The 18,148-nt window shown below is 40.8% G+C and overlaps 1 pseudogene; it reads left to right on the plus strand.

Annotated features, from left to right (window-relative positions):
* The first annotated feature begins 8,505 nt into the window (after positions 1-8,505).
* On the plus strand, positions 8,506-12,000 carry LOC133005103 (tumor necrosis factor receptor superfamily member 14-like; annotated as a pseudogene).
* The last annotated feature ends 6,148 nt before the right edge of the window (positions 12,001-18,148 follow it).

Below are 18,148 nucleotides of genomic sequence, written 5' to 3' on the forward strand. Positions count from 1 at the left end.
AGGACACATGTGATGAATTGGGTGACTTGCTGTCTGGTATAATAGAGCACCAGCAACCTCTGGATGGTATACCAGACAATGACCATTTGGACAGTGAACATGGAGAACTGAGCACAAATGGTAAATATACCTTAGGAAGTAAATTGGTTACAGGACCATATTAGTTGATTTGAGTTTGGAACAGTGGTCTTTTTTTCCAGAGGAAACCAATCAAGAGCCAGTTCACAACGAGCCTGAACCCTCCACATCTGCTATGGCACCCCTGGGAGATGAAGCTGCTACCATCCAACAGAGACCAAAAAAGATAACTATGCATGAAAAGTTAGCCAGAGAATTTCATGAGCGTAAAATTGAATATTTAAAAGAAGAACATGAAATGAAAATGAGAATTCTAGAGGTTGAACTGGATATGAAATTGGGAGAGAGGGCTATGCTCCAAAAAAGAATTCTGCATACCAGTAGCCATGGTGAATATGAGGAATTGTGAAAAATAAAAATAAATGTATTGTCATTTGGCATGTGAGTGTGAGTGAGTATTAATCATCACAAACTACATTTTAACCAGCCTTGGTTCACATAATTTTGCTACATTATTGTAATTTTGTACAGAAACAGTATGCAAGCAAAATCATACCATAATGAATACATTCCATATTTAAATGCTGAAGTGCTGCACTGTGAAAGCAGCTCTGTGTGCAAATCCTCGCTGGTCATTGGCTGCCTCTGCCACCATGGGCACATCTGCATCATCCTGATCAGGACAGCCATGCTGCTTCAGGTAGTTGTGCAGCACAGCTGTAGCAATGATCACTTTGCAGCATCTTCTTGGCTTGAAACGAAGCGTATTTCGTAAGCACTGGAATCGAGTTTTCCATACTCCAAACATACGCTCGATCATCCCTCTAGTACGGATATGAGCTCTGTTGTACCTTTGCTGCTCAGCTGTTGTGGGATTTAGATGTGGTGTGAATAAATAGTTACTCTGACCATATCCACTATCACCAAGTAGTAGTCCACTATATTGTCCTCTCTCAAATTGTGCACACAATGAAGAGTTGAGAAAAATCCTTGAATCATGGGTTGCACCTTTCCAACGGGCAACAATGTTTGAAAACTCCAAATTAGGAGTGCATACACCCTGAACATTGATTGAAAAACAGTTCTTACGATTCCTGTATTCCTCTGCATCAGGAGTTGATGGACACTTGATGGGAACATGACATCCGTCTATACAGCCAATCACTCCTGGGAAGTGCCCATATTCATAGAATTGCACTTTTTAGTTGGCTTGCCCAGCAGCATCAGGGAACTTGATGTAAAGACTCCTCAGTTCACAAATGGCACTGCAGACTTTGTGAACTATTCTACATACAGTTGGTTCACTGACACCACACAAATCACCAGTTTCACGATGAAAGATTCCACATGCCAAGAACCTCAAAATGATCAGAACTTGCAGTTGATTGGACACAGGCCTTCCTCTTTGAGACAGAGAGGAAAGTCTAGGCTCAAGCAAAGTAATTATCTCCAATGCATTTCCCTTGTGCATACGAAAGCGGTCTCGAAAAGTTATTTCATCAAACTGATTCAATGGATCACTCCTATCCAGCAGTATTCGTCTGGCTGGCCTTTGTCGTGCATGTTGGTCCTCATTTAGATATTCCAAATAGTCCATGCTCCCAAACAATCCAAGCTCAGTTTCACAAACAGTAGCCTAGCCTACTAAGCGGGAGTTAAACCTGCCTCCTTGGCAGATTAGTTTAAGCTTCAATTCAGTCCAATTTAGTCCTGGAGTAGCTCTAATGCTCAATTTTGCAATCGGCTTTGTTTAGTCCAGAACAGGCTTAATCCACGACTATTTTAAGCTACGTCTGTGCAAGTGAATTTCAGTTAAGCCAGCTCAAACAGCATTTTAGTCTGGGACTAGGCTTAAGCCTTGTCTCCGAAACCGGCCCCTACTGTTAAATATTATCACTGTTGAGTCACCAAAATTAATACACAGACAAACGGTATTTTCCTCTTAAGACCACAACCCTAATATTAGAGAAAATTTATTCAGGCTTAATTTTGAGGATTTGTATTATTAATAATAATTAACTCCACCCTTGTACAGTGTTATCTTCTACCTGTTTCTAGTTTGTTGTTAGTTTCAGTTTGGATTTAAATCAAATATGATCAGTCTTTGTCTGTGTCTGTGCCTGCTTGTATTCGTGATCCTGCCCCTTATTTTATTTTTTTCAATAAATTCTGTTTTGTTGGACTTGATCTGCCTCACTCCTGCATTTGGTTCCACCTGCTCACCACACCCTGACTAAATGGTCTCCTGGTCAGACTTCAGCCCTCATTTGGAAAAATAATGTCATGGCATATTGAGGACTATTAATAATAATGAATGACTCCACCTATGAGGAGTGTAGGGTCACCAATATAACTTCACCTATAAAGGGGTCTCCTCTTGGTTAGACTGAGATGGTTGAGGCTTAGGGCTGGGTCATCTTTAATATGCTCTAAACTTGTCCTTGTAGGTTGATGCTCTTTGCAAATCAACTGATGTTGCTCTGGCTGTCATAAGAGATACTGATCAGAGGTTGGATTTCCTTCTGTACTACAGACAGTGAATTTCAGAGTTTGAGGCCTGATGAACTCAGACGAGGATAAGGTCATGGAAAAACTGTCACTGTACAAGTCTGTTATTCTATAATTAATAATCTCATCAGGAGTATGACTGGACAAACCAGTTTTAGCAAACATTATTTCAAAAGTGATTCAAACTTTGTAAAGTGCCTTGAAAATTGGCTTGAAAATTTGTTGAAAATTCACTGGGTTATGGAGATTTTAATATGGATACACCTCCTGCCTAACATATGCATTAGAAGACATAGCTGTATGTACCAGGTGGCCTGGGTTAGATATACAGCAAACAAGATGCAGTGTGGTTAAATGCAAATGTGTTTTTTTCTATTGAGTGGCTAACAAAACCAGGAGGAGATGATTTATGTGTGAAGTTAGTCTGCCAAGGCATATTTTTACAAAGTGAAGGTTGAAGGCCGACCAGGACATGTATATGTACACTCCTGATCAAAATCTTAAGACCAGTTAAAAAATTGAATGAATTTGCATTTTGCACTGTTGAATCTTAGGAAGGTTCTAAGTAGAGTTTAAAAATGCAAAAAGAAGAAATGGGAACAAGAGACCAAAAGTTGTGAGCAGGCAATTTATTGAAAACAACAATTTAACTGAAGTAGGCTGTTCATCAGCTGATCAAAAGTTTAAGACCACAGCTCAAACAAAAAAAAAAAACCTCCTAAAACAGAAATTAAAGTGTCAAACACTGACTCAGTAATGAGTAGCTCCACCATTATTGTTGATCACTTCAAAAATTCGTTTTGGCATGCTTGATGCAAGTGTTTCCAAAAGGCTAGTGCGAATGTTGCGCCAAGTGGTGAAGATGGCTTCACGAAGGGCATCCACTGTTTGGAACTGAAGTCCATTTTTGTAAACTTCCCTTGCCATCCATCCCCAAATGTTCTCAATTGGATTAAGATCAGGGGAACACGCAGGGTGGTCCAAAAGAGTGATGTTATTCTCCTGGAAAAAAGTCTTGGTCAGACGGGCATTGTGAATTGGAGCGTTGTCCTGCTGAAAAACCGAGTCGTTACCACACAGACGAGGGCCCTCAGTCATGAGGGATGCCCGCTGCAACATCTCCACATAGCCAGCTGCTGTTTGACACCCCTGCACGACCTGGAGCTCCATTGTTCCATTGAAGGAAAAAGCACCCCAGATCATGATGGCGCCCCCTCCACTGTGCCGCGTAGAAAACATCTCAGGTGGCATCTCCTTGTCATGCCAGTAACGTTGGAAGCCATCAGGACCATCAAGGTTAAATTTTTTCTCGTCAGAGAATAAAACTTTCTTCCACCTTTGAATGTCCTATGTTTGGTGCTCCCTTGCAAAGTCTAAACGGGCAATTTTGTGGCGTTGAAGGAGACATGGCCTTTGAAGACGTTTCTTGTTTTTGAAGCCCTTCCTTCGCAGATGCCGTCTGATGGTTATTGGGCTGCAGTCAGCACCAGTAATGGCCTTAATGTGGGATGAGGATCGTCCCGTGTCTTGACGGACAGCCATTCGGATCCTCCTGCTCAGCGCCGGTGAGATTTTTTTGGGTCTACCACTTGATTTTTTTGTTCCATAACCCTGAGGATCTTTTAAGAAATGCAAAATGACTGTCTTACTGCGTCCAACCTCAGCAGCGATGGCACGTTGTGAGAGGCCTTGTTTATGCAGTTCAACAATCCTACCATGTTCAAAGACGGTGAGCTTTTTTGCCTTTGCCATCAAGAGATCTTCACAGTGTGATAACTTGACAGGAAATGACATGGAATCCAAATTTTTGCACAGATTTTGGCTTTTAAAGGCTGTGGTCTTAAACTTTTGATCAGCTGATGAACAGCCTATTTGAGTTAAATTGTTGTTTTCAATAAATTGCCTGCTCACAACTTTTGGTCTCTTGTTCCCATTTCTTCTTTTTGCATTTTGAAGCTCTACTTAGAACCTTCCTTAGATCCAACAGTGCAAAATGCAAATACATGCAATTTTTTAACTGGTCTTAAGATTTTGATCAGGAGTGTATATTGATGCGAGAGGAGGACGAGTAAAGGGAGAGAACAGGTGAGGGGAGGGAAGTTTGTTGTTGAGTCCAAATGGTAAGAGAAGCTTGGAAGAAAATAGTTTGGATAATAAAAACAATGTTCTTTACGAGGCAATGAAGTGAATCTAAAACTATAAGAACTGAGAGAGTAAAGTGCTTTAAATATTTAGTCTTGGTTTTATGACAGAATTACTTGAGTTGTAAATATTCAAAAAGTAATAGATAAATGTAAGGAAGTGCTAAATATAATGAGGTGCTTAGTGTATGGGGGCGGGTAAAACAGCTTTGAAGGCCATATACAGTGGATTGATTAGATCATCATTAGATCGTGGTTGTATGTTGTATGGATCAGCAGAAAGCACATCTCTCCAAAAATGTGATAGAATTCAATACCAAGCAATGAGATTATGCACAGGTGCTTATAAAACAACCCGACCAGCAGCATTACAGGTAGAAATGTGAGAAATGCCTCTAGATATGAGAACAACTGAACGAAAATGTATAGGGACCCAGTAAAGAACATTCAACACAGGAAACTATAAAACCTTGTTGGGAAAAGGAGAAAGATAAAAAACCTTTGGATGGACAGTAGCACAAAGAGCAACAGAACTTAACATAGCCTATAGACTTCAGTCTAACAGTCCCATTAGCAGCAATAGCACCTTGGATACTAACTGATGCTAATGTAGATTTCCCATTATAATTTTTTTTTAACTATAATGGAGAGACAATTTTCAATTTGGATACAAAACAGGCACATATTGACTGTAAACACAGTTATATCCAGGTTTATACAGATGCATCACAGAATTAATTCAATGAGGTGGGAGTAGCAATTATAATTCCAGAATTTCATATTAAAATAGAGAAAAGATCAGTGAGGGGCTCGATATACAGGAGAAGTTATTGCAATATTGTTAGCACTCCAGTGGATAGAGGACATATGGCCATAAAGGCAATTATTTGTTCAAATTCAAGCTCAGCAAGTCCCTGCACACTCGTCAGGCTGTATTCTGAGACAATGTTTTTGACATGTCCAGCTCAGAGGATGGCTCGTATTGATTTAAATATTCATGAACTTCTCAATCGTAAGCAACTTACCAACCGTATGTCGGAAATTATTGCAACCAGCCATACTAACACTCTGGATAAAGAAAATCAAAAGCACATTTTCAAATGCATATCAATCTGTCTATTAAGTATATACTGTTATATTTCGAGTTTTATTATCTTGGTCTAGTGAATTAGAAGGGTAGTGATACAAATATGATTTTTATTCAAAAAGTAACAAAGGAAAAGTTAAAATAAGGAATTGTGTTGATCAAAAACAAGTTAATTGGGGAATACCTGAAGTTCTTAATGATGAAATTCATTCACTGCAAAGAAATAGAAAATATAAACTGAGCTGGTTCACTTTGTCATAAATGTCGTATATCGAAGGGTTAAAATCACTTCCGCTGACTTTAAACAGCACGCACAAAAATGTATTTCAGCATAGTCAGAGACGCCACGCACAGGAATCCACTGGAAATGACTCATAACCTCTCAAGGAATATCTTTAATCAGCTTCCAAATATGACTACATTATGAATACATTGGGGCACTTTCACAGACTTGTCCTTAAATTCTCAGTTATTCTGCAGTAAAAAGCCATGGAAATTGATGAAGATACATGTATATCAAATGAGAGACTAAAACATAGTTGGGGAATTTGTAGGCGCTCCAACTATCTTTGCTGCTTTAGCGTATAAGGCACGAGTAGACGCGCAACAAAAACCTAGTTGCGACTGGCTTCACACATGGTGGCTCACTTCACTGCAGTAGCAGCGACAGGAGGACATTGTTGTGCACTAGAAGAAGGGGTTTGCATAGCTTGTGTTTCAAAGGATTAATGTGTGGAAGAGCATTTCCCCTTCTACAATGAACATGATATTGCCCTCATAAGGATACCTATCCTGGGATGAATCCAGCAGCGACAGGAGGACTCATGAAGCATTACCCATCCAGTAAACCGTGTGCACTTTGCACACGGTCCCTCTGCCCTCGTCTTAAAGCAGCCGGGTGTAAACAAACAGACCTGATTGTCCAGCTCAGACGACGGCTCGTATTGGCGTATAACCTGTTTTCTACCTTACTACAGTGGGAAAGAGGCGCGCTATGGGATTTAAGAACGTTTCGCTCATGACTTATTGATCCTGGAAATTCGAATCTGTGAATATCTTTCCAACTTTACCGAAGTCTTACTGATCCAGGAAGTAACACCTGTCCTTCACTATGAAATGAAAGCTTAACTGCCTATAGACGGAACCTGCAGAATGTCTTGTCATATTAACGACGGTAAGCAGACTGAATTTCTATATAACCTCTGAATGTTGCATAATAAAGAGCAGGAGTGAACCAGTAGGTTGTTAAGATGTCGCAGAAAAATCGTCACCTTATGTTTTCTGGAACTGAAACAGTGCAACAGATAATGTGTTGTCTTCTATGACGTGTCCCTTAAACATCTCATTACATTACATTTAACTGACGCTTTTAATCCAAAGCGACTTCCAATAAGTTTTTTTAACCTTGAGGGTTCAAACCCTGAACCTCTCATGTTTCTGAGATGAAAAACTGTGAGACAGCAGCAGAGTGCAGCATCTTCTCCTGTAGCAGTTTTATTAAAGACAAGATAAGTGCAGGTTTCAACAGCCACCTGAGAATTAGAGATCAGCTCTCTGTTTGCTGTGTACTGGTGTTGTCATGGAAGTTTCAATGTCAGAGAACTAATGTGAACATGGTCTGTGTTTGAGTGTTGTTTAACTTTCACTTTCAGATATCAATGAAGAAGAGTGGAGTCTGAACATTTAGAGAAAAACAACAATCACGTGAACGCAGCCCCACCTCTGAACACATCAGAAGTTTGGTGAAAACTCTTGGTAAAATCACTCGTCCACTTCCTGCACTCATCATGTGATCAGTTATCATGTCAGATAAACAACATCTGCTCACATATCAAACCAACTCGTAGCTGTGTGAGCGTGGTGTGTTACAGTATCTTATTACAGCCAACAACACATGTAGGTTACACCCTTATATCAAATCCACTGGATCTCACTGAACCGTGGAACCGTCTGGGAGCTTTGAAAGGGAACAGAAATAAGCATGAACTTTGGACTGTGAGCAGAGCAATGGGCTGTAAAAGCTGAGCTGACTCCAGTGCTAGGTTTAATGATTATTAACGTTATCTGCCTGTGAAGAAATCAGTCATCCAGGTCATGGTATATCCAAGTGTTAGAAAACAGGCCAACTGGACTTGGTTAAGTTTCCTTGAGGTTACCTGAGAGGCTGGACCCACCTTGCTGTTGGTTTCACTGGGAGCTGTTGACACACCTGCCCCCTTGTGGGTTAAAAAAATGTGGACTGTGTTTTCTTCAAATGAATGTCCATTGTTCTTTTAGATGAAGGCAGACTGCTGAGTCCTGACCTGAGTCGCCAGCTCTCCTGTGCTGTGCCATGCGTTAATTAATAGGTTGTTTAGCTTCCCAAATGTAAAGGTCTGAGCATTCCTCACTGCATTCAACTGCATATTACGTCTGGGTGTTTTTTCTTTGGATGGACCAGCAGACAGTTAGAAATGAAGAAGCCTCTTGGATGACACGTGAAACGCCTTTCCTTTTTTTCACCACTTGGATATTAATGTTGCCACACACTGAAAATTTAAGAAAGACAGACTTTATTTGATAAGCAGCAGTAATGTTGCCAGGTCCCCTGCTGTTCTGTGCAGTTTGTACAGCTGAGTCCTCTTTCTTCCCAGAGGTCCCCCTCTTTTTTGGATTTAAAAATCATCTCAAGCCGGATCTCAGTGATGGTGACTTCAGCTCAAGAAAACTGCCAACCTGCCGTTCATGAATCTGAGAAGTAAACATTTGGAGGCTGCATCTTTGTTGGTAAAGTTGCGTCACTCTGCTCCTCGTCACCTACAGTTCTGCTTTTTTTTTTAATTGGGGGCGTGAATTTCTCTGCAGTTTTCCTTTCACACATGCACAACCCAGCAGGAGATGCTCTGCTCAGACTAGTTCACAACAACAACGTCCCTGCAGAGATCACATGATTTTGTTTACAGCACAGCCACACCACTGTTGGCTCTTATCACAACAAACACTTTTGACATCTTTGTCGGTGACACCACTTTTTCACCCAGAGATATTTGTTAGTCTCTTTGTTTTATAAATTTTTCCAAATGCATAATTGATTAATGAAAGAATATATATTTGGTTGTTTAAGTGTCCAGTCGTCTCCTCTCCTCTCTCAGTTATTGACTATGTCAACATGTCAACAAAGTTTAACTAAGATAAAAACATTTGCCCTATCCTTCACAGATATTTTTGGTCAAAGTCTTCAGTGTGACTACACTGACTTGTCATCCAACTGAGTATACGATAGGGAATGAATGCTGTTCTCTTTGTCCATCTGGTAAGATCCTGAACGAGAAGAATAGGCTAGAATGTATTTTTTTATGTTTTGGCTTCTTCTGTAAAAATGTATATCTATAAAAATGAAAGTGCAGCACATGTTACAATGTTACGTTATAAGCTGCACTTCCTCAAGATGATTTGTCTTTGTTCAACAAACATTTCATGAAATTAAATAGTTTTCTTTTCAACAGGAAATCGTGTTAAAACACACTGCACAGAGTTCAAGAGCACTTCCTGTTTGCCCTGTGTGAATGACACCTACATGAATCTTGGACCACTGGACTTAACAAGTGTTTCCCCTGCACGACCTGTGGTCCAGGTAGATTTCTGTGTTGACATTTACTGTAGGTTTAAAATCAGTAAGGAGGAATGTTACTGCAAGTCTTACAGTGTACGAGCTGAGATGGAGCTGAGCTGTTCTGATGATGGTTTTTAGTGTCACTGTGTTAGTCTGTTTAGAATAATTACCTGCATATTACTGATTTGGCATAGATGAAACTGAGATAGTGGATAAGGAGTCACAAGATCCTCTTTTGCATAACTAAGTCACAAGACATTGTACATGATGAAGTTCATATTTTTAGTTCTTCTTTTTTACAGTCAAGTCATGAGACTCTGCTGTGCTCTGTAGTTTCTCTCAGTGGAACTTGCAGTAATGGCAGAAGTGAGACATTTTACAAAAGTCAGTTGTTCACTTCATATCTCCTTGTTCCTGCCACCAGGAGATCAGTCCACTGTGTTGTGTTTAAGGCAGCTTTATCCTTCACCCTCGTAGACCTATAGATTGGAAAATCTATTTAATTTTATTTCCTAAAGATGTAATACGAACTTAAGATTAGTTTTAATGATATTTGCCAGACAAAAAAGTAATATTTGCTTTCTCATAGTATACATAGTTCAGCAGTTTTGTATCTTCATATGGGCCCTCCTTCATATGTATCCTCTATGTTGACAGATTCTGGTTTGAAGACAAACACTTTGTGCACAGCAACAACAGATTCAGTTTGTGAACCTCTGGAAGGATTCTACTGTACAGACCCCACAGGGAACCACTGTGCAGCTGCAAAGAAACACAAACAATGTAAACCAGGGCAGTACATCAAACAAAGAGGTACGTGTTCTAATGCTGACTTAAAGATTTAAGCTTTCAAAACTGTGAAAAAGTTATGAAGAAGACAGAGCAGGTTATTTGAGGTATCCAGTTAATGAATTGTCAAACAGATTTCAAATATTTCAACTCAATGTTTTGGCATGGTGTTAAATGCTACACCCAGGGCAAGAGATGTGAATTTTTCATCCAGACACGTCTTTGCATTGTCTTTGAATGTAACCTTGACATTCGGTATAAAAGCACCATTGGGATCAGCATAAGACATGACTAGACTTCAGTAGGAAGAAATATTGGTCTGCATACAGACGTCCACATATGGGTCTGTGCATCTATTTTAACCATATAAAGATAATGGGTTAGATTCACAGCCATAAAGACTTTGGCTGTGGACAGTGGACAAAAGTAGATGGACGGAAAAATCTTCTTCCATAATTCAAGATGATTTGTTTGAGTTGGAGAAAACAAAACAAAATCCCATCTTCCTGTGCAACTATGGTAATAATAGCAATAATAATAACCTTTCTTTCAAAAGAGAGAGAGAGCTGAGTGGCAGTCTGACACAATTAACAATAATTTGACAATTTTGAAAAACAGCCTAATATACACGGTGTTGTTTAATTTAGTTGTTATTGCTGCTGCATTGACTGGGAAATGGAGGATTATTAAATGTACATCTTATCTGACCTTATCTCTACACATTACTCAAACCAATGTTACAAAGCAAAAACAAAGCATATATAAAAACAAATAATGAATATAGTCATAAAAGACAGTGCAGTGATCCAGGTGTGATGAGATAAAATGTCAAATAATTTCTGTATGTTTGAAATGTAACATAGAAGAACAGAATTCTGTCAATGTTCCTTAGTTTATAGAATCATGTTTGTAAGTATAGTGTCATGCTGCTCTACATAACATCACACCTCACATAAAAAGGAGAGAATATGAACAAAGAAAAGTTTGCTGTTCAAAAACATCAATGATCAAATATTTGTTTACCTTTGGAAATCAGACAGGTCTGATGTCAAATACCACTTTGCTATATAATGCTAATATGATGTGTACACTAGTAACTGTGTATATTTTGTGTTTATACAGGAACCCCCCTCAGAGACTCTCAATGCTCTGACTGCAGTGACGAAACATTTTCTGATGGGACGCTTACGTCTTGTCAACCACACACACAGTAAGTAAAGAGTCACACCAGACATGGACGTGCCTGGTTTCTTACATTTGCAGTGAATCTGTGGTGCCTCTTCATGGTCCTGTGAAAATGTCCCCTGTCGTTCCAGATGTGAATCACAAAACCTTCAGCTGATGCAACAAGGAACCGCTTCAACTGACACTGAATGTGAAAATTTAGAAAATGCACCAGTTGGAATCATCGTTTCACTGGTTGTTTTGGGTCTTTGTTTATTAGTCGCCTTTTTTTTTTGGAAAAAACATCTTGCAGGTAAGATGTGTGTGTGGTGGAAGAAAAAATCTCATGGATGATAAGACCTCCGTCAAGTCATGATGTCGTTGGTTTAGAGCTTTTTCATTTGTTTTGTTTCTTTTACAGGAAAAAGAACAGATGAGATTTAACCAATGGTACGTTTGTTACTCTGTTTTTCACAGTGTATGTTCTGACTGTGTGTATATGTTATCTGCTGGATGACAATACTAGTTTGATGAAGGAAATTTGATTATTTTATTTAATATTTCACTTAAAGGGAAAGACAACCGGAAGCTAAACTGGGAAAATGATGGAGTGAAAAGCAGCGGTTGAGACATCAGCGTGTTCAACATTTAAATATTCATTAGTTGAGGACTTTCTAGAGCCACTTCCAGACATGACCTCCAGGGGATGTCTACAGAATTGGGTCCAGACTCTCGCTGGTGTTTTTGGAACTGCAACATGTTTGAAAGAAGCAACACTTCCGTCTCTGGCTGTGTGTGGGACAGCCCCGTGGCAAGCACCACTGCCACACTGTAGCCCAATGTAGGGCTCGACGCAGCCAGAGACGCGGACCGGCAGGAGTGGGAACTCGTGGAATGATGGACGACCTGGTGGCCGCCTACCGGGAGGCGGGAGCAGCGACCAGACGGGAGCTGCAGGCGGTCCTGGGGCAGGTGGAGAGGGAGGTGATGCTGACGGAGTGTCAGCTGGCCCGATTAGGACCAGCTCCTTTTCCAGCCTGCCACACCGTGAGCGCGGCCCCGATTTGGTGTCCGCATGCGGCGCTGGAGGTGACGGTGAGCGGAGCTCCAATTCTGCGTCCTAGCCCTGCTTCGGAGAAGCCTACGGCCGGCGTGCCACTGATTTTGCACCCAGTCTGGCGGTGAAGCCAGCGGACGCCTGTCCCTGCCCCTACGCTGACGGTGAAGACGATGCCCTCTGTCCCGGCACCCAGGTAGGTCAGGCCGGATAGATCCCTGGCCTGAAATTCGTGATGGTGGCATCTGGAGGTGAGGGGGCTGGGAGAGCACCCTCACCTGCACCACAGAGGATCAATCAGCGCAGGTGAGAGCTGTTAGCTGATTGGTCCTCACACTTAAAAGGCAGTTTCTTCGCTGCTTCAGCGCGCCTCAGAGACTCAGACACTGGAGAGACGGAGACACTGGAGAGAAGCCGGACTAAGCTGCAAAGCTAGTCACTTTATGTTAAGTTTATGTTTGTTCACATGTGTGTGGTGGATCAATACAATATGTTAAGAAGCAACACTTCCGTCTCTGGCTGTGTGTGGGAGAGCCCCGTGGCAAGCACCACTGCCACAATTTCATTGTGATTTTATGTAATGGACCATCAGAAAATAGTCCATCATTTGGAAGTGGAGGGAAATATAACATGGATTTAAAAATTATTTACAAATTAAAATCTGAAAAGTGTTGAGTGCATATGTCCACCCAAACAGACGGGACAAGGAGAAAATTAATCAGAGGAGCAACCAAGAGGCCCATGGTAACTCTGGAAGAGCTGCAAAGATCCACAGCTGAGGTGGGAGAATCTGTCCACGTGTCAACTATTAGTCGTGTAGTACTCCACATATCTGGCCTTTATGGAAGAGTGGCAAGAAAAAAGCCGTTTTTGAAAGGGAACCATAAGAAATCCCATTTGGAGTTTGCCACAAGCCATGTGGGAGACACAGTAAACATGTGGAAGAAGGTGCTCTGGTCAGATGAGACCAAAATTAAACGTTTTGGCCTCAATGCAAAACGTTATGTGTGGCGGAAACCCAACACTGCCCATCACCCTGAGCACACCATCCCAACAGCGAAACATGGTGGTGGTAGTGTCATGCTGTGGGGATGCTTCTCTGCAGGTACAGGGAAACTGGTCAGAATTGAGGGAAAGATTGATTGAGCCAAATACAATGCAATCCTTGAAGAAAATCAAAAGACTTGAAACTTGGGTGGAGGTTCATCTTCCAGCAGGACAGTGACCCTAAACATACAGCCAGAGCTGCAATGGAATGGTTTAGATCAAAGCATGTTCATGACCTAAATCCAATTGAGACTTGAAAATTGCTGTTCACAGACGGTCTCTATCCAATCTGACTGAGCTTCAGCTTTTTTGCCAAGAAGAATGGACAAACATTTCCATCTCTAGCTGTGCAAAGCTGGTAGAGACATACCCCAAAAGACTTGGAACTGTAATTGCAGCGTAAGGGGGTTCTAACAGGTATTGACTCAGGGGGGTGATTACTTATGCACCCAACAGACGTCAACTTTTTTGTTCTCATTACTGTTTGTGTCACAATTAAAGGTATTTTGAACCTTCAAAGTACTATGCATATTGTGTTGATCAAATAGGAAAAAGTCTGTTTAGGTCTATTTGAATTCCAGTTTGTAACAGTACAAAATGGGAAAAAGTCCAAGGGGGGTGAATACTTATGCAAAGCACTGTACATTTATTTTTTCAGAAGCAAAACATTTTCCAAACCACTGGTTATATTATCTGTTGTTTAAAATATGTCGAATAAATGTAATGGAGAATAAAATACAATAATTATATACATCAGAGTAGATGTATGAAGTAAAAAAGTTGGAACACAAAAGTACAAGTACTAACATGATGTCAAATAGAAATTAAATATTTGTGACATTGAGTAGTGTAAACTGTCCAGTCTGCAGAGGAGGTAATTTGACTTTGGCTGCACCTAAAGATTTTTTTTTTTTTTTTGAGATTAATCGAACAATTCATTTTTCTTACTCGATTTACATAAGTTTATCAAAAATGTAATTTGTGTAATTTATATTAATTTAATCATCTCTTAAATACAAACACGTATAATAAGTATGCGCTGCAAGGCAATATTCCGCAGCAAAAAATAGACCAGTCTGAAATGGAAGATGAATAGAGCTCTCGTGTATTTCTGGTCTAACAAGAGGGATGTGTTAAAATAAAACCTGTGCAAGACATTGTTCCATTCAAGTAAAAGGAATATATCAATCTACATTGAGCTGTCCAACAACCATATAAATGAAAAACAAAGTAAAATGCATGTAACTTTCTGGAGGAACATCAAAACACTTTAAATTCAAGTAAAGCAGTCTATAAAAAAATCATCTGAGGGTAAAGTTAGTGCAATTTGAATTTTTTAAAAGAAATAATTCATCTCTCAGTAACAAAACACACCCAAGGACATAAAGATGTAGATAGATAGATAGATAGATGGATACTTTATTAATCCCGAGGGAAATTTAGAACATCCAGTAGCTTATACAGTTAACACTTAAAACACGTCACTGACATACATACATAAATCACATACGGAGAATATATATACAGATACAGGAATGGGATGCAATGATGTGATTATGTCAGTGTCCAGTAGGGAAGTGTTCTTGTGCTGCTGGAGTGGAAAGCGCAATAAAAAAAAAAAAATATATATATAAAAAACAACAAAAATATATACATATATAAATATATAAGAATAAGTAGTGGTAAAGGTAAAGTCCGTGCATGGGGTAAAGCCAGTAAAGGGATGGACAGCGGGTTTGTATATAATAATGAGATGAGAAGAGTAGAGAAGGGGAGGGCAGACTGAGGTATACTCATGCAGGGAAGATCACTCCCCCCCCCCCCCCCTCTTCAGCATGGTGTTATAAAGCTGAATGGCCCTAGGAACAAAGGACCTCCTCAGCCTGTCCGATGAGCATGACAGTGACAGGAGTCTGCCACTGAATATACTCCTCTGTCCGATGAGAGTTCTGTGTAGGGGGTGGTGCTCGTTGTTTAAGATAGTCCGCAACCTACACAGGGTCCTGCTCTCCGCCACTGTTGTAAGGTAGTTAAAGTTTCCCCTTTTCAAAATTTTCATGAACTACATCTCACATATGAACCATTTCAACAGAACAATCTCAACAGATATTAATAACTTAACAGCTTTAACTTTTCTCTTTGTTCCCACTTCCTCTTGTTCAGTGACAGAAATAAACTCTTCCTTGTCCTGCCAGGAAATAAGACTACTAATAACAGGTTTTGGTCCGTATAGAACAGAGTCTGGGTCTGGTCCGCCTGTTGGTGACATATTCTTTAATGATCGTGGCAGATTTGTTTCGCTTCAGCGTCACTCTTCGGCTGAATTGATACTATAATGAGGTCCAGCCACCTTCCTTGTAACACGTCGACTTAGGCCGGCGCATGCTTCTGCGTTTTCACGGGCCCGGAGATGCCGGAGCCCTTCCGGGCCCCTCAAGCCCCTTCGTACGTGCTTACGTGCGTCGGCCAATTTTTCTAAAGGCCGAATAAGAGTCGTTTTTCACGCACGCACGCACGCAGCTTCTACGGACTCGTTTTGGTTTATAGTTCCCCCACACTTGCGCGTGTTGCAACGCAAATCACCGCCAGACCACTAGCCGGAGTAATGTTTTTTGTTGAAGTCGGCTCTTCTTCGTGTGTGGCACACGTATATTTACATCGCCACGGCGGCTCCTCAGAGCCTTTTTCTGGCGGACAAATCCGCCGGTCAGTGACGGGTTGTACTAGAGGTCATAGTTTCGGATCTTTTCTGCCAAGTGCTCTTCTATTTTGGTCCATATTCGTTCTTCTAAATCTTCCGTGGTTTCCGCAGTTTCCGGGCATGAAACCGGAAATGCGGCTCCGGACGGGATGTAGTAAGCAGACCAATCACAAGCCTTGCGGGCTGCGTGAGGCTCGCGTCGCTTTGTCGTATAGTCAGAAAAATTGGCTGACGCACGCAAGCCGCAACACGCCCCCCGCAAGTACGCGAGGGGCGTGTTGCGTCTCTCGCGTGCGTGCGTAAAAAACCGAGTATAAATCGGCCTTTACTAGACGGCAAAGCCCCGCAAGCGTCACCCGGCCGCAAGGGCTGTGATTGGTCTGCTGACTACATCATTTCCGGAGTCGCATTTCCGGTTCATGCCCGGAAACCACGGAAGATTTAGAAGAAAGTGCATACGTACCTGACCCCACATTTCACTCCAGTAGGCAGATATATTGGACCTGGAGCCTGCACAGTCAATGTGTACAGTCAACGCGGACACACAATTTGGTCTGCATACAGACGTCCACATATGGGTCCGTGCATGTATTTTAACCATATAAAGATAATGGGTTAGATTCACAGACCTAAAGACTTTGGCTGTGGACAGTGGACAAAAGTAGATGGACAGACAAATCTTCCATTCATCAAGATGATTTGTTTGAGTTGGAGAAAACAGATCAAAATCCCATCTTCCTGTGCAACTTTTATAATAATAGTTATAATAATAATAACCTTTCTTTAAAAAAAAGAGAGAGCTGAGTGGCAGTCTGACAAAATTAAAAATAATTAGACAATTTTGAAAAACAGCCATATATATACGGTGTTGTTTAATTTAGTTGTTATTCATATTTTTATTCTTACTACATTTTGCCCATGCACTGCTTTCCCTGTGCTGCTGCGTTGACTGGGAAATGGAGGATTATTAAATGAACATCTTATCTGACCATTCTTCTACACATTACTCAAACCAATGTTACAAAGCAAAAACAAAGCATATATATAAACAAATAATAAATATAGTCATAAAAGACTGTGCAGTGATCCATGTGTAATGAGATAAAAGAATGTAAAATAGTTCTGTATCTTTGAAATGTAACATAGAAGAACAGAATTCTGTCAATATTCCTTAGTTTAAAGAATCATGTTTGTAAGTGGCATGCTGCTCTACATTTCATCTCACCTCACATAAAAAGAAGAGACTTAGAACAAATAAATTTTTGCTGTTCAAAAACATCAATCATCAAATATTTGTTTACCATTTGAAATTGTAAATGGTAAATGGATTTGTATTTATACAGCGCTTTTCTAGTCTGATGATGACCACTCAAAGCGCTTTACAGTACAGTTTCCACACACATTCATACAGTGCATCTACTTGCAGCACTTTGTTATTCTATGGGGGGCTATTGAGGGTTCAGCATCTTGCCCAAGGACACTTCGGCATGCAGATGGTTCAGACTGGGGATCGAACCGCCGACCTTCAGGTTGGAGGACGACCACTCTACCCCTAAGCCACAGCCGCCCAAATCAGACATTCTGATGTCAAATACCACTTTGCTTTTTAATCCTAATATGATGTGTACACTAGTAACTGTGTATATTTTGTGTTTGTACAGGAACCCCCCTCAGAGACTCTCAATGCTATGACTGCAGTGACGGAACATTTTCTGATGGGACGCTTACGTCTTGTCAACCACACACACGGTAAGTAAAGAGTCACACCAGACATGGACGTGCCTGGTTTCTTACATTTGCAGTGAATCTGTGGTGCCTCTACATGGTCCTTTGAAAATGTCCCCTGTCGTTCCAGATGTAAATCACAAAACCTTCAGCTGATGCAACAAGGAACCGCTTCAACTGACACTGAATGTGAAAATTTAGAAAATGCACCAGTTGCAGTCACCGTTTCAATGGTTATTTTGGGTCTTCTGGAGGTCGG

This window comes from Limanda limanda, chromosome 7 (assembly GCF_963576545.1).
Source record: "Limanda limanda chromosome 7, fLimLim1.1, whole genome shotgun sequence".
In the NCBI taxonomy this organism is placed as follows: Eukaryota; Metazoa; Chordata; class Actinopteri; order Pleuronectiformes; family Pleuronectidae; genus Limanda; species Limanda limanda.